Source organism: Ursus maritimus, unplaced genomic scaffold (genome assembly GCF_017311325.1).
Source record: "Ursus maritimus isolate PB19 unplaced genomic scaffold, ASM1731132v1 scaffold_34, whole genome shotgun sequence".
In the NCBI taxonomy this organism is placed as follows: domain Eukaryota; kingdom Metazoa; phylum Chordata; class Mammalia; order Carnivora; family Ursidae; genus Ursus; species Ursus maritimus.
Genome location: NW_024426008.1, coordinates 10,719,448 through 10,742,943, shown reverse-complemented (window position 1 = coordinate 10,742,943; position 23,496 = coordinate 10,719,448). Strand labels below are relative to the sequence as shown.

The following is a 23,496-nucleotide window of genomic DNA, read 5'->3' as shown; positions in this document are numbered from 1 at the left end:
TTTAATGGCTGTTCAAGCTAAATTGGAAAGGTTGGCCAGCATCACAACCTCAACAAGGAGAGAAGTAGAGCAGAAATGCAAAAGGATAATGCATATGTGAACCAAGATGATCTGGCCTAGAGAAGACGAGGCTAATGGCCTTAACTCAGGACAGGTGCATTTAACAGTGACTCACAGAAACTGAAATCAAAACTCACCCTCACCTGATACTCAAAAGCAGTCTCCTTATTTTTTTTCTTATTTTAGTTAATTGTCCAGAAGGGCATAAAGAGGCCCCAGAAAGAAGCAAAGAAAACTTTTTTCTTACTCCCTCAATCTTCTTTGTGCTCAAGACGCCATGTTGCTATTATTATTTTAGAAATGGTAATGTTTAATACAATAGGTAGCATTCACTGAGTGCCTAATTTGTGCTAAACCCCGTGAAAGGTATTTTAGCGCTACTTCTTTCAACCATCTTACAGTGTAGTTATGATTATTCCTTTATTAAAGAAGAGAAAGGGGTGCCTGGTGGCTCAGTCAGGTAAGCGTCCAACTCTTGATTTCAGCTCAGGTCATGATCTCAGGGTCATGAGATGGAGCCCCAAATCGGGCTCTGCACTGGGCATGGAGCCTGCCTGGGATTCTCTCTCTCTCCTTCTTCCTCTGCCCTTCACGCTCCCTCTCAAAAGAGAGAGAGAGAGAGAGAGAAGAGAAAGATTAGAAGAGTTTTCTGGTTACGAAGTAGAGTTAGGGTCATGGGTAGAAAAGAATCTCTGGCTCACCCAGCTGGAATGTCCTTTCTCCCCTCTTCTTCTTTATCATCTTCTCCTCTCAGCCAGAGGCATTCATTCATTCGCTTGTTGGTTTATTTATTTATTTAGCACTGCTCTGCAATGAGACAGGCATAGAATTATCAAGAGTTCTGCCTCGAAGTGTGATCGTCATCTTAACTGATGTTTGCATTCTGATCCAAACAGAATGTCCTCCGTTTCTCCAGGCCTCCCAGGTAACTCTTGGTTACACATGAAGCCTTCCCCTGAATCACGACAGTTATCTCCTCGCTCCTCTGATTCTGGGGAGTAACTCCCTGGGCCACATGGTCACATTTCCTTCTGAACTCTACTCTGGCCTCCCCTCCATGTCCTTTGCTGACTTCTGAGCAGCTCTTAGTTTCCCAGCAGCTCTTAGTTTCCCACGACCTTTCCCTCTCTCTCCTTCGTGCCCCGAGACACCCTTATCATGATGCTCTCTCGTGTGCTTCAGATTTTACTAAAGGTTAGGGATAAAGAAGGTGAATTATACCTCAGGAAAAGAAACAAACAAAAATTGAGAGCAGACATCACTTGTCTTAAAATCTTTTCCCTTCTCTGCTATACAGAATCTATGTCAGGCCGATACTCTTCACAGTCCTGTCAACCACTGTGTTGGCTGTGTGGCAGAACCTGTCATTCGTATGTAGACCTTTGTCCCAATTATTTCCCTTGAAGTACCAGAGAAGCCAGCCTAAAAAAATCACTGTTACCTTATCATGCAGAGGAACTGGGCCCCCTTTTTATTTAGTATCTTCCATCCCTGTCAGCCTGGCCCCTCTCTTCCATCACCAGGAGACACATTGAGGTATCTTCCTAAAGGAAAGATAAAATTTTCCCTGATGTGGTTTCTGTTTTGAGCACCAGAGAGTATAAGCTGCTATCAGTTTTCCTCTTTTCTTAGTTGCATCTTGTTGTTCCTGCTATATTTACATGATCTCTTAAACATAAAGACCAGAAGTCTCATTCCATCATAAAAACTAACCCTGAAATGAATGAGCAGGGAAGAAAATATCACACAGTATTCTCCCTGAAGGTAAGGAGTATGACTGTCCTGGCATATCTTCATGAGTTCTCATTAATAATCAGGCAGCTGGGGGGAACCTGAATGTCTCAGTTTGGTTAAACATCCAGCTCTTGATTTTGGTTCAGGTCATGATCTCAGGGTTGTGAGACTGAGTCTCCACTGGGCTCTGCACTGGGTGTGGAGTCTGCTTGAGATTTTCTGCCTTTCCCTCTCCCTCTCCCCCTCCGCCTGCTTGCTCTTGCTCTCTCTCCTCCCCCTTAAATAAATATAAATAAAATCTTTAAAAAAAAAGATTCTCTCTTTCCTTCTCCCTCTGCCCCTCTCACCTCCCTCTAAAAAATATATATTAAGGCAGTTTCAAGGCACTCATGTTGGTTACCTGTGAAGGAAAAGACAAATCTGGGAAGTTGAGGTGAGCTTATCTTCCATCTTGAAATCTCTATCAATCTTATAAGCTCAGTCATCATCCTGAATAGGCACACATCATTTATTTAACAAATATTTACTGAACAGATACAAAAATATCACAGGCACCATTAAATATCATTAACCTAACGGTCAACAAAGGATTAAAAGCCTTCGTAATGGCTGAAATTACACAGTTCTGTTCTCAGGGCTATGGGAAGATGGAAGAGGGAAGCTCCCAACTCTGGCTGAAGAGTTCAATGAAACATTCAACTTCTTTTTTTTTTTTTTTTAATTTTTATTTTGTTATATTAGTCACCATACAGTGCATCCCCAGTGCTCAATTTCACATATCAGATTGCTTCCTTTTACTTATCCCACTGTCTCGGCCCAGATGATTAAACTATACTACAGTCTGAAAGATGCACCAGCTAGACTGGAAATTGGGAAGCGTATTAGTGTTCTTCAGAGAAACACGACCAGTGGGACGTGGGTGTGTGTGTGTGTGTGTATGTGGAGAGAGGTGGGGGAGAAATTTTAAGGAATTGGCTTACATGATTGTAGAGTAGAGGCTGGCAAGTCCAAACTCTGCCAAGAAGGCCAGCTGACAAGACCCAGGTGAAAGTTGATGCTGCAGCTTGAGTCCAATGGCAAGTCTGCTGGCGGAATTCTGTCTTTCTGAGGAATGCATCAGCCTTTTTCGTAAGGCCTTCAGCTGACTGGACGAGGCCCACCAACACTATGGAGGGTAATCTGCTTAACTCGAAGTCTAATGATTTAAGTGTTAATCTTTTCTAAAAAATACTTTCACAGCAACATCCAGACATGTTTAACCGAATATCTGGATGCTCTGGCCTAGCCAAACTGACATATAAAATTAACCATCACAGAAGAAGTACTGATCATGCAAAGAACAAATTTAGTGTAATGTCTAACACAAAAAAACCAATCACAATAAAAAATAGCTATTACTATTGCTGCTGTTATTATTCTTTACTGATTACCTAATTTTTTTTTTTACTGGGTACTAGATTAGATTCTGAATACATAACAACTCACAACATACCAACCCTTGCTCTCAAGGAACTTACAGTCTGAACATGGATCCTAATAAGCTACCTGACCATTACAATACAGCGTTCTGAATACTAGGAGAGCAAAACACTACTCTGAGAAATATGGGTATGGTAAGAATATATAAAAGGGCCTTGCCTCAAAATGGGCTGAGGGGCAGGGATAACGTAGCGAAGAGCTACTTGGTGAATACACCCTAGTTAGGTAAATGGACATGAGTGGGGGGAAGAAGCAGCAGATGTATGTTAAGGAAATAAGCACAAGGAGCTAGAAGACGTAGAAATGAGAAAGAATGTAGTCTATTCATAGAACTGCGAGTAGTTTATCATTTGTTGGGTCAGGGGATGAAAGGAACCAGTGAAGACAAAAAGGCAAACAGACTGAAGGTTAAGGCTGTAAAAGGGCTCTTACCGAGGTAAAGAAGTTTGGACTGTATTCCCAAAGCAATGATGACCTAAAATATGGCCTGTTGGAAATGGAGAGAAGAGACAAATTTGGGAGGTCTCAGTAGGTAAAACGGATAAGGCCTGATGATGGATTCAATGTTTGAGGCAGGGGAGGGGGGAAAGGAAAGCTAAGACATAGGAGTAAGCTAGGGCATGTTTAGAAGATGCTAATAACTCTCGTAATTCCAATAAAGGGTACTTTGAAGAACACTGGAGGACTTTGCACGAGTCATCTGCACTCTCTGTTCTCCATTTTCCACATTTGTGAAATGAAGATACTGGACTCAATGCTCTTTGGAAGCCCTTGTCTGACTCTAAAATTCTACCAACCTGGGACTACTTTGTACATAAACGCAGTTGGGGGGCGGGCAGGGGAATGCTTTTTGTACTACCAAGTCAATAAACTGAAAAGCAATAAATAGTATCACCAGACTGGTATTTAACTATGATTTTGCAATTATTACAGGATGTCAGAATGAGAAAGATCAGGAAATTAGATAACACATGCTAGTATCTTTTATATTCTGTTTGAGCTGTCAGAAAAATAGGGGCGGTTGACACTGCAGATCTACAAAGATTAGACGGATTGTTCTAACTAGAATCAAAGTTGATAAGCAAATTTCTATGAATAGCGAAACAGACCAAAAAGCTGATTGGTGAAAAAAAAATGCATGGGAGAGAGAAACAAGCATGTTTTTTTTTTCTCCCCCCTATTGTGTGTTTGCAAAAAAAAAAAAAATATATATATATATATTGCTCTGGTTTCAAGCACTTGATTTACCTTTTATGACACTTGAAACCCAGTGTTTGCTCTACAGCTTAAAGTTTATTTGTTGAGCTAACAAAGGCCCTGCAGAATTCTAAAGGAGAGGATGAAATCAAATGGGGATTTGAACTGAAAACCAGTCCAGATGGTCACTGTGTCCCTCCTCAAGTTGAACTTGAACCATTATTTAGAAGTCTTTTTGAGCAAGGACTGAATGGTGAAAAGATTTTCAGAGATAATCTGGTATGAGCCATTCGGAACCTGGTTGATGAGTTACTGGAGTTCTTCTGACCTGAAAAACAAGGAGCTGAACGTGAAGCTATGATTCAACTCTCCGATCTTCTGGTAGAGCGCTGGGAGCGAGTATCTTGCATCATAAATATCATATTTGGAGTTAGTTATCACTGTTTGGCTGGGCTCCCACACAAAAACAGTAGAAGACATTTATTCAGAATACACATGAATTTAGTTAACTCTAGGTGCATGTGGGGGGAGTGTGTCTATGACTTGGTAGGCAGCATCTTAAAAATAATGGGCAAATTTAGTTTTTTCTCACCTTATTGAACCTCAGTAATCATTACAGACCATATCAGTAGCTCTGATGTTCTTGGGAGAAGGAGGAGAATCTATTTTCAAGCCTCACTTTGACAAACTCTGTCACGTAATATTACTGAGTTCTATTCTAAGGGCTGTGGGATTTATCTAAGTGCTAGATGAATCCGATAAATTTTCTGATCCCACAATAGCAATCATAAATGATATTATCTCTCTCTCTTCATTGAATTAATAATTGAATGCTGACTCACATTCTTCCTGATTTAAATCCAAACCTGAGAATTATCTCTTCCTGAAAAATATTCTCAAATAATCCTTTCTGTTGTACAGCTAAACTTTTTCAAAGTGTTTGAATTACAGATCAAATTTTTTCTAACAAATGCTACCACCATGCAAATTTACTTAAATATGTAAGTAATTTTAGATATTTTATTCCAAGGCAGTAAATTTAGATAACCCTAAGATTAGTGAACCGAATTAGACCTAACATGAATAATAATGCTTTATATAATTTTGCTAATGTCATACTCAGTGTATTTTGTCTCTGTGTTATTATAATTCTCTGAGGACAAGAACAGTGCTTGTTTTTCAAAATGTATTTCAAATATGCACTGGAATTTTCAGTCCCTTGATGTTGGTACCCACATCAAGAAGAGTTAGTCAGCGAAGGGAGGCATCCATCGGTTCATTCATGCCAGCATTTGGGGTCTGGAATAGGGGAACAAACTAGAATTAAAGAAGCTTCCTGAAATTACAAGGGAAGGGTTGAACAAGAAGTTGAGTCTAAACTCAGGTCATTCAAGAATATAGAGGGGCAAGTCAGGGAAATTGAGGTAAGTGAGCAAGTGTCAAGGGGGAGAACAAGAAACAAGACAAAGAAGAGAGGCAACTCAAGGGTCAAAAGCTGACTTGAACTGGAACCAAGTAGGAGCAGAGGCAGGATCTGGAACACGAGTGGTTGTTGTGACCACAGCTCCCTGTGCAAGGTGTTTCTGTCCTTAAGGACTCTTAAACTAGGCTGGACTTTGCATGCACCACAGGACTTTTTCCTGCCCTGCAAGTCCTCAGTTGCTTGTAGGCCCAACTCTGATGGGGGCACCTCCCTTCAAGCAGAAGAAGGAGGTAAGGGACCAGTTTATGAGTTCGGAGAAAGGGAGAAAGAACATGAAACACTGCCAAAGAGGCCCAAGCGTGTTTCTGTCTCACTTCTATTTTATTTATAGTACCTTTCCTCCTCCCATCAGAATTCTACTCCTTAGTATGGTAGCTTAAATTTATCCTTGGTGTCCATTTTGTCTGCAACCTATACCTGACATCTCCCCTTTAGGGAGGACAGGGAAGTGGTGAGGGAAGACACAGAGTTTTGACTGTTCGCCAGGAGTTTGCACAGGAGGGCAATATTCCCCTCCACGTCCATTTTTCCTGGATTACCCAGCTGTACTATAGACCAACCAGAGTTGACATGATTGCTACCTCCCCACCCCCACAAAGGAATACCAGCAGAATGGGTGAGGAGAACAGCTTTCTAATCCAAGGCATCAGTCCTCTTATTTACCTGGGACCAAGGACATGGACAGCTGAGGCTATATGTCATATGTGAAAGATGCTTTCATGGAGCTGCAGAATTTTCTAAAATGAGTCCTCCCTTTAAGTCACATTATGCACTAGATGAAGGAAGCTCCCCTAGTCTCTTTCCAATACACTGCTACCAAAAACAAACAAACAAACAAACAACAAACGAACAAACAAAAAACAACAAAAAAACCTTACATGATTAGATTTTACAGCAACATTTAGATAATAACATATTATATTTTTATATTATATTTTTAAAATGTTATTACAGCATTAAGATAGCTCAGTCTCTCTCTCTCTTTCTCTCTCACAAACACATACACACACAAGCACATGCCTCATTATTAGTTCAATCCCCTTGTATCACTAAAAAAGCCAGAGGGATCCCATTTAGGTGCCTAATTCTCTTCTTCAAACAGCTATAGCGAAGTATTCTTTGATTAGAATCAAGCAGCTTTTCAGAATCTCCTAAGTTAGAGAATTCTAATTTAAAGTCTCTCAGGTAAAAAAAATAAATAAATAAAGTCTCTCAGGTGTACTATGAACTTATTAACTGAACACATAAAATACCACAGCCATGGGGTGCCTGGGTGCTCATTCGGTTAAGTATCTGACTCTTGATTTCAGCTCGGGTCATGATTTCAGGGTCATGAGATCAAACCTCACATTAGGCTCTGAGTTCAGTGAGGAGTCTGCTTGAGATTCTTCCCCAAATAAATGAATAAATCTTTAAAACAAAATCACAGCCACAGACCCACACCCATATCCATACAATTTAGACAAGACAACAAGATTGGCCACTGTCTAAGTATCAGTTTCCTGAGACCAAATTTTTTTCAAAACATGCTACAGAAATTAAGGAGTTGCTTAGTTAGCAAGGATGGGGACTGGGGGCACAAGCAGAGAACTGTACCCACAAAACTAAAGCAGCTTCATTTTTAAAAGTATTTTCGGGGCACCTGGGTGGCTCAGTTGTTGAAGCGTCTGCCTTTGGCTCAGGTCATGATCTCAGGGTCCTGGGATCGAGCCCAACGTCAGGCTCTCTGCTCAGCAGGGAGTCTGTTTCCCCCTCTCTCTCTGTGATTTCTCTCACTCTTGCTCTCTCTCAAATAAATAAATGACATCTTTTTTTAAAAAGTATTTTTTAATATACTGGGGCTTCTCAGAATATTTTATTTGAAAAATAGGTTCTGCTCTCTGCAAAATTTTAAGAACTATTGCCCTTATAAAATAGTGTTTTCCAAGCCCAAGTAGTGTTCTCAGACTCCAATAAATGTCTCCTAACCGAGAATCACATTGCTTTTAAAGCTGTTGACCTTGATGGGATTGCAGGGGAGGGAGGCCAGTGGGAACAGGCAGAGAAAACCAGACAACAAAAAAAGAAAAGCTTCGTGGTTTCTATTCACCAAGTGCAATCAATCCCTCTATGCCAGCTGCCCAGTCACCATCACCTGTCAATTAAAACTCGAGTGGCTACCTAGCAATGTCACTCCTACATATCTGCTTGAGGGAAGAGAGAGACTAAGTCCACAAAAAGCCTTGTATGGGAATGTTCACATCAAATTCATTCATCATAGCCCCCACATGGAATTAGCCAAATGTCCACCTGCAGGACAAATGGTGGTTTGTCCATGCAATGGAAATACTCAGTGGCAACAGCGGAGGGACTCCTGGTACATACAACAACATAAGTACATCTCAAAATGATCGTGCTGAATAAAAGAAGCTAGGCCAGACACAAAAGAGTACACACTGGATGATTTCATTCATATAAACTTCTAGAACAGGCAAATCTAATCTATTGTAGGAAAAAAAAAATCTATGGTAGAAAAAAAACAGTGGTGGCCTCAGGGAAGGGATATGAGGTGACTGGGAGGAGACACAAGGGAAGTTTATAGTCACGGACATGTTCTATATTTCGACCGAGGTATGGATTACATGAGTGTATGTGTCAAAACAGATCAAATCATACCCTTATGAGTTGTGCATTTTGTTGTATGCAAGTTTTATCTGAAGAGACTTAATCTGTGGGGAAAATACTCAACTGAAGAACTCGATATGGCTCCAAATTGAGAAAGTATAGAAAAATATCTTTATGAGCTCAGAGTAGAAAACAATTTCTTAAACAAGATCACAATACTCTACATAGAAAATATTGATAAATATCTTTATCAAAACTTGAAATTCATGTGAAGAGGAGACGTAGAGAAAAGGCCAATTCAGAAATGATCGATAAACACTGTAAGGGAAGCTGACAGATGGCGGCTACGCCTGTGCTGAGCGTACCTATAGAGTTGTTGATTCACTATGTTATGCACCTGAAACTAGTGTGTCATTCATGCTTCAGTAAAAAAATAAAGCATAAAAATATATGAAAGGATGCCTGACTTCACAAGTAATCAGGTGAATGCAAATTTTTTTAGAGAAACAATTTCAAATCTGCCAGATTGGCAACAGTTTCAGAGACTTGTGATGTGGAGAAGCTGTGAGATTGTAAACCATACTGTGCTGTGTAACTGTCGATCAGTTCAGCGAATTCAGCCATTTTAGTAACAAAGCACATTCTAACACCTAGAAATTGAATTTCTGTTATATACCCTAGAGAAACTCTTACATGGGCACAAAGGACATGTGCAAGGATGGTTATTGTACTAGTGAAAAGCTGGATTCCACTGCAATGTCCATTAATAAAGAGAAGGCTATGTAAAAGGTGGTATCCTCACGTGGGGCAATATTACAAGGCAGTTAAAAAGAATAAACTATATCTACATGTATCAAGATAGATCTCAAAAACATGTTAAAATAAATACAGTACTGGGACACCTGGATGGCTCAGTTGGTTAAGCAGCTGACTCTTGATTTCAGCTCAGGTCATGATCTTGGGGTCACGGGATCAAGCCCCACCTCGGGCTCTGCGATCAGTGGGGAGTCTGCTTGGGGATTCTCTCTCTCCCTCTCCTTCTGCCCCTCCCCGGCTCACACTGTCTCTCTCTCAAATAAATAAATCTTTTAAGAAAGTAAAAAAAATAAATACAATATCATATTTAATTTACAGATATATACCCAAATGTATATATCTATATGTATGTATCTCTATATATTTATCTATATATAGATATATACTCAAATGTATATATATATGTGTGGATCAGAAGGATCCCCACAAAAACCTCGATGTTGGCTATGCCTGGGAAGCAGAGAAAGGCAAAACAAGTGATGTAATGATTGAAAAGGACTTTATCTGGAATTTATTATTAAAAAATAATAGGAAGAAGCATCTAAATGCAAACAAATGAATTCTGATTTATTTCTGATCTCTTAAAAAATTAACTCAAAATGAATCATAAACATTTAGGATTGATTCAAGTTTGTGACCTTGGGTTAAGTAAATAGGTCTTAGGCAGGACACCTAAAGCACAAGCCATAAAAGAAATAAAATTGATAAACTGGACTTCATAAAAATGCAAAAGTTTTGCTTTGGGAAAGACCCTGCTAACAGCATGAAAGTACAAGCTACGGACTAGGAGAAAATATTTGCAAATCACTTATCTGACAAAAAATTTGTATACAGAATATATGAAGAATTATCAAAATTCAACAATAAGAAAATGAACAACTGAATTTTTTTTTTAATGAGCAAAGATTTGAACAGACACTTCACTAAAGGAGATACATGCAGAGCCAAAAGTCACATGAAAGATGTCCAACATCATTAGTCATTAGGGAAATGCAAATTAAAACCATGATGAGACACTACACCTAACTGAATAGCTTAAAAAAAAAAAAAAAGGAACCCAACAACTCCAAGTGCTGGCAGGGATGGGGGGCAACTGGAATCTCAGATCCTGCTGCTGGAAATGCACACTGGTACAGCCACTTTGGAAAACCTTAGGCAAAGAAATGTAGGTGCTGCAGGTGAAATCAGGCAGCCTATGAGGAAGTGGTTAGGGCAAGAGAAGATGGGTGGGGTACCCACAGCATCTGTTTCCATCCCCAAGTAACTGTACTTCAGGTTCCGATTTACTGAGGGTTCTGTCAGGTTCTTATAAGTAGGCCAACCCAGCCATAAAGATTCACTATCTTGCATATCCTAAATGCTTTATCCATGATCCTAAGAAACACAAAAGGAGAAAAAAAGGGATGTTTTCCACCAGTGCCAGGTACAATCAAACCAACAGCCTACACACCAACACCCTGTGTATTTTGAGGCGAGACTGCTCTGTCCCCAGAGGAGAATGACAAGGATTGCCAACCCCAGATCCCACCCCCATCCGCTGTGAAAAGTACTTTTGTGGGTTGAGATTATTGAGTGAGTCTGGTGAAGAAGAAGAAGGGGTAGGAAGAGGGGAAAGGAGAAGAGGAGGCAGAGGAAGACAAGACATTGCATTCCTGCCAATGCTTTGTCTAGGTTCCTATGTCCTCTCGCCGGGGAAGCCCTGAGCTTCTCTCCGAATGCAACTCCATGGAAAGTCCCCTGAGAACCTGTGCCCACACCTGCAATCCCTTCTGTCAACTCATCTAGATCTGCTGGCTGGTGCCAAATATTATTTCTATGTCTAGGAGATCTCAATATTGACCACCATGCTTATGAATCTTGAAACCTTGACATCTGTCCTGCCATTGACTGTGATCCACAGTGACAGGCAGAAAGGAACTCCAGGCAAGGGCCTACTTTATCCCATCTCTTTCCCGGTGCAACTCTATTCGATAACTTCAAAAAATTAACTCTAGTAGATAAAATTTGCATACAGTAAAATGCATTCACTTAAAATGTACAATTGGATGAGTTTTAACACATGTATATTCCCATGTAAAAGCACCACTATATTTGAGAGCATTTCCATCGTCCCAAAGCATGCCCTATGCAGCTAATTTCTACTCCAGGAAACCACTGTTCTGCTTTGTTACCATAGATTAGTCTTGCCTTTTCTAGAATTTCATGTTAAGTGGAAATATACATTATTACACTTTTTTGTCTGACTTCTCTTGCTCAGTCAATTTTTTAAACAGATTTATTTATTTATTTGAGAGAGAGAGTGAGACATGCAGGGGGAGGGGCAGAAGGGTAGGGAGAGAGAAACTCCAAGCCGACTCCACGCTGAGCACAGAGCTCGATGTGGGGCTCGATCTCCCAACCCTGAGATCATAACCTGAGCTTAAACGAAAAGTCAGACGCTTAACTGACTGCACCACCCAGGCGCCCCCAAAATTTTTGAAATTCATTCATTTTATTGTGAATGTTGGTAGTTCACTCCTTCTTATTGCTGAATAGTATTCCAGATCATTTTTTAATACAGGAACAACTTTTTCACCTCTGGCTAGAGCTAGACCAGAGATAGCAAGCTTCAGTGCCTAGAGAAGCCAGACAAATAATATAAAAGAAAGGGGCTGGTATAAGAAAATTTATTTTCGAAACACTAAACCCTCTTGTTTTAACTTTATTTTCCAAAGAAATAGTTCATTGAGGAAAATATAAGTGTAATTATGATGATAAATGGCAATGGACCCTTGGCTTCGAGTTTTGGGGGGTAAAGAAGGAAGGGGATAGTGGCAATTTACAGAGCCCATGCCCACCTGAGGGAAACAACTTTGCTATGTGCGAATGCAGGCCCAGGTTTCAAATCTTCTTATTGTCCTAGAGAAGCAGGAAGCCTGGGTTTGTCTGTGAAATCACCTGAGGTGTAAACGTTGGACATAAATGTATATGTCATCAAAACAACAACCAAAAGACCTGGGGGGGCAAGATGAGGACTGGGAGGCCCCACACTGTGTCCTCTGAGGTAGACAGACTAAAAAGATGGGCCAGGCCACTCACCCCAGGCCTGCTTTCTGTAGAACCATCCTGGTCCTGTTAGGAGCTCCCCGTCTGGAAGAAGTCCCAAGGTTGGCTAACTTCATTGGCTACATGGAAGAAAAGAGACAAAAGAGAAGCAAAAATTATTCGAAGGTCCTAAAAAGAACAGAAGAAGCAAATATTTGCTACAGGCCAGTTGGCTTTCTTGTTCTCCCACACTGCAGCAGTGTGGGGGGCATACCCTGGAATCACCTGGAGTGGGAAATTGCAGATTCTCAGGTACCCTCTCAATGTACTTAATCAGAATCTCTGGTGCCTGGGCCTGCTGTAGATTTCCATCTTGACAAGCTCCTTGGACAATTCTTACCCTCACTGAAGTCTGATATCCACTGCGTTGCATTTTCCCCACCTTTACCCTAGAGGATTCGGTTGCCATTGGGTCCATGTCCTGCATCTAAATTTGAGGTGTCTGGTGGGAAGAGCGGTACCGGGAAAGAAGGGAAGGCTTTGAGCGCCCCCTAGGGGTAATCTTGTACAGTGACCAGCTTTATAATGAGAAGTGATTTTTCAGAGGTGTTTGGAATAGAAATAATAGGTAGTATTTTTGAGCCCTTATTGGCAGAGAGCATTGTGATTGGCCATTCACATAAATTATCTGATTTAAGCCTATGAGGCAAGCACTATTATTACTTGCATTTTGCAGAGGAAGGAAATGCACCTGTAAATCCAGTGGCATGGCTGATCACTCCCTCTTCCTCGATACATTTTCTTCGCTTGGCTTCCAGAACACCACACTCTCTTCTATTTGCCTCTTGACTCACTGGTTATTCCTTCTCAGTCTTCGTGTTAGTTCCCCCTCTTCTCCAAGACCTACTAATTTTGGAGTACCCCTGGGATCAGTCTTTAGTTTTTTTTCTTTCCCTGTAACAACTTTTTTCAAAATAGAAGTATAAGTAACATACAGTGTTACATTAGTTTCAAGTGTACAATGATTCTACAATTCTATACATTGCTCAGTGCTCATCACATGATAAGTGTACTCTTAATCTCCTTTATCTATTTCACCCATCCCCCTAACCACCTGCCCTCTGGCAACGACCAGTTTGTTCCCTGTATTCAAGAGTCTGGTTTTTTGTTTGTCTTTTTTCTTTGTTCATTTGTTTGTTTCTTACATTCTACATACGAGTGAGATCATATGGTATTTATCTTTCTCTGACTATTTCACTTAGCTTTATCCCCTCTAGGTCCAACCATGTTATTGTACGTGGCAAGATTTTACTTTTTTATGGCTGAGTAATATTCCAGTGTATATGTATATACCACAACTTCTTTATCCATTCTTCTTTCAATGGATAGATGATAGACTTGGGTTGCTTCCATATCTTGGCTATTGTAAATAATGCTGCAATAAACATAGGGGTGCATATATCTTTTCGAAATAGTGTTTTGTGTTCTTTGGGTAAATGCCCAGTAGTGGAAACACTGGATCATATGGTAAGTTTATTTTTAATATTTTGACGACCCTCCATACTGTTTTCCATAGTGGCTGCACCAGTTTGCATTCCCACTGACAGTGCATAAGAGTTCCCGTTTCTCCACATCCTCCCGAACACCTGTTCTTTCTTGTGTTTTTTATTTTAGTCATTCTGACTGGTGTGAGGTGATACCTCATTGTAGTTTTGATTTGCATTTCCCTGATGATGAGTGATGCCGAGCATCTTTTCATGTGTCTATTGGCCATCTGTATGTCTTCTTTGGAAAAAACGTTTATTCAGGTCCTCTGTCCATTTCTCAATCAGATTATTTGGATTTTGGTGTTGAGTTGTATAAGCACCAACTTTCTTTCTTTTTTTTTTTTTTTTAAAGATTTTATTTATTTATTCGACAGAGATAGAGACAGCCAGCGAGAGAGGGAACACAAGCAGGGGGAGTGGAAGAGGAAGAAGCAGGCTCATAGCAGAGGAGCCTGATGTGGGGCTCGATCCCATAACGCCGGGATCACGCCCTGAGCTGAAGGCAGACGCTTAACCGCTGTGCCACCCAGGCGCCCCAGCACCAACTTTCTTAATGAACTCCTTTATCGATATGACAATGACTCCCACAGTTCTATCTTGTGACCAACCTCTCTTTTCAACTTTAGACTCATACATGCAGTTGCCTACTTGACATCTCGACTTGGATGCCTCACAGACATCTCAAATTTAACATGTCTGAAAATGAAGTTCTCGGCTACTACCACAAACCTCTTCTATCAGACATTTTTCCCATCTCAGTTGATGACAACTACATCCTTCCAGTTATTCATATAGAACCTGGGAATCACTGTTGCCCATGTCGCTCCATCCCTACAGCCAACACTCTGGTTTCAGTCTTCATCCCTCACCTGGGTTATTGCTACAGCCTCCTATTTAGTCTTCTTGTTCCCAAACTTGCCTTTTAAGAGACTTTCCAACAAAGAAACCAGAATGATATTCCTAATATGTAATTCAGATCATATCATTCTTCTGCCTAAAGTCCTCCCATTTCACTCAAAGAAAATACCAAAGTCCTTAGACTGGCCAACAGGGCCCTCTACAAGTGGGACCCCATCTCCTCTCTGACCTCATCTCCTGTTACTCTGCACCAGACACACTGGTCTCCATGCTATTCCTTACACATTCCTGGCTTGAGTCTGCCCTAAGGCTTTTGCCATGGCTCTTTTATCTGCCTGAAGCATTCTTCCCTCAGAAATCCACTTGGCTAACTACTTTACCTCCTGCAAATCTTCACTCAAATGTCACCCTCTCCATGAGAGCTATCCTGAATCCTCTATTGAAAACTGCAACCTGTTTTTCCCCCTGCATGCCCAAACCTCTTATCATGCTCTGTTTTCCCCACAGCATGGTGACTTTGCAACGTATTCTATTACTTAACTATTTATTATGCTTTTAGTTACCTGTTTTCTCCGCCCTCTAGAATGTAAGCTCCAAGAAAGCAGGACTTTTCGTCTCTTTTGTTTACATATATATCTCAGACACATAGGTCAGTGCCTGAAATTTAATAGTAGTATCTGTTGGATGAATAAGACCTGAAGGGGTTACATACCTAGTCCTAAGTATTTCAACATTCCATTTGGTAAGTAAACCTGAATAATAAACAATTGTTTTCTCCTTATAGAGAAGCAGACTAGAGCTCCACGTAGTCTCCTTGGGCATCTCCTATGGGGAGGAGTGCTGAGTACCAGCACCCACAGTCCCCCTTAAAGAGGTAACACGAAGCAATGTACTGTGCGTATCATTCACCCCTACACCACTTGTAGCTCCCACAACGCTGGGCATTGTCTTCTTTACCCAATTTATTTGGGGAGTGTAATGCTGAGTTACAAGTAGTATTTTTCCTTAAAATGAGAGCATTACACAGTCTGTGGGGTACCTTTTTAATATACTAGACAGGTTTAAAGATGAGTTGCAACTCGCAAAAAGAAGCAATGTAATCAGTCTGTGAAATGAATTTTCATTAACTAGGTTACTGAGTAAGGCTGTCTCGCCATCAGCTGTACCTTGATAAGGGATGTAACCAATAGCTCTGCTCAGTGAATCCTGAATTGCCAGAGTTTCTCTGTAATTCTCGCAAGAGAAGCAAGTGACAGCATCCTGTAGTAAGTACTTCAGGGAGCTGAGGTAGCTGCAGTTGTGTTGAAAAATTAGAGATTTCCAAGACCCAATATCAGAAAATAAAAGGGGGGCAAGAAAAAAAATCTGTACTTTCTGAAGCATTTATACAATTCACTCACACAAATTCCCAGCAGTCTGATCACACATATAACTCCAACCCTCAAAGTTGGACAATTTGCTTCAAAGACAAAAGTCAGCTAGACAGAATGCTCAAAGATGAAAGAAAAGATTCTAGTCTATGTCAATGATTAAATGTGCCAATGGTGTGTTTTTTTGGTTGCAACAGTAAAATCAGCTCAAAAGTGTGTGTGTGTGTGTGTGTGTGTGTGTGTGAAATTTCAATCAAGGTAACTGTCTTTTCCTATGGGGACAATTTATCCATAAGGAACCATTTCACAATCTAGCATATTCCATGGTAGGCAGTATCTCCTCCTTCACAGAGGATGCCTGGCGGTAACTATTATGATAAGGAGGCTTCATAGCAAATGCACCTGATCACGTTGAAATACTTGCTTCCCTTGACATCCAGGCCCCCACACTCTCCAGGTTTTCCTCTCACCTCCCTGATCACTTCCCAGTCTCATTTCTGGTCCGTCTCCTCGCCCTGACTTCTGACCCCAGGACTGACTGCCACAGCATCAGGCATCAAAACCTCTTCCCTACCTCCATTCTCTCCAGTGACGATCTCAGCCAGGCTTCACGAAGCCATCTGCATGCGGCTGACTCCCGCCTTTCTACCTCCAGCTCAGAATTCTCTCCTGAATTCTAGACTCTTCTAAAAGAAAGGCTTGACTGACATCTCCACTTGGATCCCTAACAGGCACATCAAAACAACACTCCCCCAAACTAACACCTGATATCTGACCCCACCCTACCTAAGTCTATGCCGTCTCAATAAATGGTAATTCTATTCTTCTAGTGCTTAATCTAAACCCTGGATTCATTTCTTTCTTCATAATGCTCCACATTCAATGCTTCAGCAAATCCCATTGGATCTATATCCAAATTCTATCCAGAATCTAATCTCTTCTCACCACTCTTCTGCTACCACCTAGTTGAACTGAAGTCATCATCATCTTCTTTTCTGGATTATTCAAATAGCCCCCTAGCTGGCTCACCTGCCTCAACTATTCCCTCTCCTATAAACTATTCTGTTCACCAGTGGTCCTCACAGTGTGGTCTCAGACCAGCAGCATTGGCATCACCTAGGAACTTGCTGGAAATGCAAATTCTCCTGCACCACACCAGACCTACTCAATCAGAAACTCTGGGGATGGATGCGGCAACTGTGTTGTAACAAGCCCTCGGAAGTGACTGATGCATATTCAAGTTTGAGAACCACTGCCCTACAGAAGTGGTTAGCCAGAATGATCCTTTAAAAATGTAAATCAGGTCACAGTCACCTCTCCCCTCACAATCCTCCAGTGGCTTTCTAACTCATTTGAGTAGGAACCTGAGTCCTCATGAAGGTCTGCAGTGATCATTGTGATCCCTTTCCCATTCCCACCATATGTGTAGCCACCTCTCTATTCTCCCTCTATCCACTCTGCCAAGCCAGTCTGGCCCTTTGCTTTGCCTTTGTACCTGCTGTTTCCTCTGCCTGGAACATCTTCTCTACTCCCTTCTCTCCCGACTATCCTCTCCATAACCATGTGGCCCTCTCCCTCCTCTCCTTCCAGCCTCTGCTCAAATGTCAGCTCTTCAGAGGGACTTTTTCCAGCCACATATTTAAACTTAAAAACCGTACTTTCCACTCCCACTCCTGTGCTCCTTTCCCACCCCTTCCCCTTGCTCCACACTGTTTTTCTCCATAATGCTCATCACCTTCTGGCACTGGGTATGTTCTACTTGTTTATTTGTTAGTCATTGCACCCAAGAATATAAGCTCTATGAGGCAGGGATCTGTGTGTGTTGTGTTCACTGCTGTATCATTAGAGCCGGGAAAAATGCTGGCATAGGGTAGGAGCTCTGTAAATATTTGTTAACTGAGTGAACATCTAAGCGATGGCCAAAACATCCCTCTATAGAGAGATGATACATTTATTTCAATGATACTGTCATTGCTCAAAATATTGTTTGGGAAATAGGAAGTAGGGAAACCATTGAGGAGGACACTACTTGCAATAATCCTGGAAAGATGACAATGGCTTCAATTTGAACAGGTGATAGCATAGGAGGTGGTCAGAAGTGACTGGCTTCTGGATATAATTTGAATATAGATCTGAAGGGTTGAGGTCAATTTATAGGTCACATATGGAAACCAGTCTCAGTATTTAAGAGAGATCGCTCTTTTAAAAAAAGTAAAAAAAAAAAAAAAAATACGGTTGCTCAGCTTAATTACACGTAACATTATTTACTAGTTCCAGAATCATGTGACATTTGGCTTTACTGCAGAAATCACATTTCCCCTTGAATAGTGAAACACAGAACCACTGAAAACATTCACCAGCTATGAATGCGGTTTCCTATATGATGAAAGAATACTTTGGATTTTCACTGGGCATAATTTTACATTTGTGTGATTTAATCCTCACAGCAATCCTTCGAGATCCTTGTTATTGACCCCCATTTTTCAGATGAGGGAAATAAGGCTCAGAGCAGAGGATTTTCATCCAGACCAGGTCATACATTTTTGTGATGAGTAAGAGTATTGTGTTGGGAACGAATATGCATGGCGCCTAGAAGAGAACATTTCAGCATGCCTTATTTACCCCCTCTTGACTTCAGACTCTTATAAGGACAACTTCTCCACAGGATCAGAGCCCTACAGCAAATACAAGACATAGCCGGGATATAGGGGCCAGTTCTGTTTTTCCTACTGTTCAGGCTGGGAATGAGTCTCCATTCAAGGGCCAAAGCCCTGGGTCAGGTGCTGTAGTTCCTCCAGACACTGTTTCCAGTGTCCCTAGGAGAAACCGTTGCCATCACCATGGGGATTTGATGCTTTCCAGGGCTATGTAGACAGCATTGTCTCAGGACAAGGAACTATTGTTTGGGTAGAAATAGAGGGTGTTTCTCACTGGGGATTTGGGCTTGAATACGGATTCACATTTCAACAATGCCTCCTTTTGTAAAAATGGGTGCTTTTTTTTTTTTTTAGGTTTATGTGATTTTTTCAGACTCAGATCACAGTATCTAACGACTGTTTCTCCTACAATGTTTCTTAAGAATGTTAGGTATGCATTCCTGGATGTAATGGACTCAGGGAACAAAAATCACATTGCATATTAACCTGAAGGCTCCTTGCTATCTTGAGCAGACTCTGGGACTCCCTGCCATGGCAGAAAGTGGGGGACAGGAAGGGATGGGAAATTAATGGATGGGAACTGGCACTTACTGAGAGCAGCATCTAATGAGCAGACACTTTAGATCCATGATTCCAATTACTCCTCACAATCACCTGAGCAGATATTATTCAAATTTTCCAAATGAGAAATGTAATTAGGTAACTGGAGCAAAATCACACAGCTGGTGAGACTGGAATCTGGGAGCCGTTCCCAGATCTCACTCCAAAACTGTTCCCTTTCCATTTCCTGTTCCAGGCTTCCTTGCTGACCTTTTTAAGCTTCAGTTTTCTCAGATGAGACACCTGGAGGGAAGAGTGTGTGAGACGGTGCTCACGAACGCCTCCATCATAGGACATGTCACATGATAGATACTCAAAAAACCCCCCAAATCTCTCCTCTCTGTCTTCCTTGTTCATATCTCATCTTCCCTTTCTAACTTCTCTTTTTCTTCTCTCTCCTGTTCTTTCAGCACCTGCTTTCTTTTCATTCTCATATCTCTTTCTCTGCAGAAAACCAAAATCTAAAGAGCCCATTCCCAGGGGCAACATAAGCTTTAAAAACCATCCCCTAGGAATAAACCAACAAGAACAATGCCAGGTCCATGTGAAGAAAACTATAAAATTTTATGGAAGATATAAAAGAAGATCTGATGGATGGAAAGCTATACATGTTTCTGAATGAAAGAGTTGATATTATAAAGATGTCACCTTTCCAAATTAATCCATAAATTCAATGCAATCCTAATAAAAATCCCAACACGAGATTTATTGAACTTGATAAGCTGATTTTAGAGTTCATGTGGAAGAGAAAATGCACAAGAACAAGCAATATGATTTGAAAAAAAAAAAGAACAAGGAGGAAGGACCTGACTTTTCAGTTATCAAAATATGCTAGGTTTATGTTAAATAATGTTGTATTGGTTCAGAATAAAGAAATGAACAAATCAAACTGAAGAAGGCAATTCAAAAACAAAGGAACATGCATTTCAAATCAGAGCAAAAAGGACAGACTATTCAAAAATTATATTGAGAGGGTTGGAAAATCTGAAAAAGATTTAATTTGGATGCCAGTATCACATCACGCACACAAAATCCAAATGGATTAAATCCTAACACTAATTTAAAAAAAACCCAAAGCAGGAAGAAACTACAGTAAATTTTAGTACATCAGCTTTCATAATGTTAGGGGAGATGGTAATGAAGGTCTTCCTAGGAAAGACATAAATTCCAGGAGCCACTAATAAAAAAAGTCTTACTTTGAACAAACTGAAAGATCTGTATGACAAAAGACCCCTAAAATAAAAGGTCCCACTGAAAGTCTCTGCAAAATATATAAAACAAAATATAATATAAAAAATCTATTAAAATCTCCTGAAATTATTGAAAAGAATAAAATGTAAAACTGGTTAAAAGAAATGAAGAGAGAGTTCACACACACAAAAAGAATGATAAAACTTAAAGAGTTGCTTAGTCTCAAAAGTAATAAAGGAAATGCAAAATAAGCAATGAGGTACACGTTATAACCAATCAGGTTGTGAAGAATAGATCGACACCAGTATTATCAGGTAGAAATAGGTGATTTCCAGACAGTCTGTAATAGGGAGAACACTGATACAAACTTTTTTGATGAAAACTTTGAAATATCTATTGAAATTTAAAATAAGCATATCCTTGGAATTCTGAATTACATTTCTAAGAATCTATTCTTTTGAAACATTCATTCATGTTCAAAAACAAACAGAGTCATTGCAGCTTTATTTATAATAAAGAACAATTGGAAAAGGGCAGAAATTTGCCTCAATTAGGGAATGGTTAAATGAATTTTGTGCATTTATATTGTAGAATACTATATGAAGATTGAAAAAAAATGAGATTTATATTTACTATGTGAGAGTTCCAAGACATATGGTCAAGTGAAAAAAGCAAGATACCAAGTACTATGGGCAAAGAGGACTTGTTTTTCTCACTCTAACATTTCATATTACTTGTATTATTTGTGGTTACTAGCACATTTTGCTTATGTAAATAAGAATAAAAGGAATCTTACTTAATATCAACCAAGGAACCACAGCAGTACTATTACTGCTGTCACATTTCCAGTAAGCTTCACTGGGGGCCCACAGGCAGCAAGAGGTCCTGGGCTATGCCCTCCCAGGTCAGGGGTGATACCAAGGGCAAGAGGCTGGGGGCCCAAGAAAACAAGGCTGAAATAATGCTCAGCTAGCACAAGAGGGGAAAGCTCCTTCTCGACTCCCAGGTTACTGTTCTAGATCAGCAAGAATCACTTACTCACTTCCCTCTTCTGCTTTGGACTTCAGTGGAACTCCTTTTGGCAGTGGGAACAAGGTGGCATCCATCTTCTATTTCTTGGTAAAATCCCTCCTGTCACAGGGGAAGAACAGCACTAAGTCTCTCTTCTTGTTCACCTCTATAAACCCTTCTTGTTTAGCCAAGACATTTAGGGGGAAAAAATTCTTAAAAACATTTTTTTTGTAATATAAACATACATTCATATACAAAGACTATATATTAAAGTTTGCTTCAAGAATTGTTTTTCCTGGGGTGCCTGGGTGGCTCAGTCGTTAAGCATCTGCCTTCGGCTCAGGGCGTGATCCCCGCGTTCTGGGATCGAGCCCCGCATCAGGCTCCTCCGCTGGGAGCCTGCTTCTTCCTCTCCCAATCCCCCTGCTTGTATTCCCTCTCTCACTGGCTGTCTCTCTCTCTCTCTGTCAAATAAATAAAATCTTAAAAAAAAAAAAAGAATTGTTTTTCCTTTAGCAAGAAAAATTCCTTTAGCAAATTAAAAAGAAAAGTACCATCATTCAAAACAAAGCCATTATTCTACAGTTTTTTTGCATATGTATTTCTTCTAACTATTTTGTACCATATTCTCAGAATATTTCTTTTCTAATTAGGTTTTTCACCTTCTAATTATTTTGCACTGTTCTTAAATTTTTTCAGATGAGTATATTGGTTAACTTAAGGTTCACATGGATGGCAAGCTAGAACCAAAAGTGTAAGTGATAAGAAAAATAAGAAAGCAGGAAGAACAATTCTGCACTTAGCACTTGAGGACCAAAGTACTCGAGCATTTAGAGCAGAATGAACTCTGGTGTAAAAAGTAAGAGCCTTCAACTCTATGGTTCTGTACCAGTCATTCCATTAGACATTGGACAAGTGTGTGGCCTCTTAGATATTTCACAGATAGATGAGTTTCCTTATCTATAAATTAACTGGCTTGGGTAACAATCCATTGATAAGTTTCATGAGCTCTTATTGTGTGCTGAGAACTAGGCTATATGTTTTATGTATATTGTTTGATTCTTATAACAGCCATTTGGGATAGAGATTATTCCCTCCATTCCTTAGATGAAAAATCTGAGTTTCAGAGAGTAAATAACTTTCCCGAGGGCATACAACTAAAAGCTGGGAGTCTGGATTTGAATCCAGGTCTAATTCTGAAGTTTGTATTCTTAAGCTAAGAGCTAACCATAACCTTCGGTACATGTTATTTTAAGGCTACCTTTGCATTATACCTTTACTTCTGCTGGGTTGGGGGAGAAGGAGGAGAAGGAGCTTGCAATAAGAGGACTTTAAGATTCCCTTGCTGTTTCAGACAGTGAATATAACTTAAAGCTTTTTCCATATCTAGAATGTTCAGATGTGGATGGGGCAATGAATTTCCATACCAGGCTGGAAATTTATAGCTCTGAGGGCATCCTGAAAATTTCCACTAAGATGACAAATGATTTAAGCCGCTGAAGACAGACAAATCTCCCAGCTGAACCTTAGAAAAGACACTTCCAGGTCAGATTTGCTGGCTAGCCTGGATGCCTATGATTTACTTATTGTGGGATGAAGTGGTGGGCTTATGTTTCCAGCGTTAATGATTCAAAAGCTTTCTGTGGTATTAAACTGAGATACATAAAGAAACAAAAGGCAATTAGAAGCAATCATAGCATTCAGAAATTAAGATTCAATTCTGCATTTGCTAAACTCTTCATCAAGGAAATCAGTAAATTCTTTTTAAAGCCGTCAATATGATACACAGAGAATTAGAAAAGCAATCAGTTTCAAAATGTACACATGCTTCCTAGAATGCCGAGGGTATGTAGGACTGAGCCATT

At 40.3% G+C, this 23,496-nt stretch overlaps 1 long non-coding RNA gene across 4 annotated transcripts in view; it reads right to left on the bottom strand.

The window, feature by feature from the left end:
• Positions 1-612: 612 nt before the first annotated feature.
• LOC121100113 overlaps positions 613-23,496 on the bottom strand; it is a 122,537-nt gene continuing 99,653 nt past the window's right edge. The window contains exons 4-11 of one of the 4 annotated variants that reach the window (XR_005831832.1): positions 21,659-21,751; positions 13,149-13,360; positions 12,452-12,537; positions 3,706-3,760; positions 2,775-2,959; positions 2,195-2,283; positions 1,502-1,604; positions 613-867 (exon numbers count right to left, since the gene is read on the bottom strand). This is a non-coding gene — a long non-coding RNA (uncharacterized LOC121100113). Of the gene's footprint in view, positions 868-1,501; positions 1,605-2,194; positions 2,284-2,774; positions 3,761-6,648; positions 6,767-12,451; positions 12,538-13,148; positions 13,361-21,658; positions 21,752-23,496 lie in introns of those variants that run through there. The other 3 variants (XR_005831831.1, XR_005831833.1, XR_005831834.1) reach the window with 3 other exon arrangements.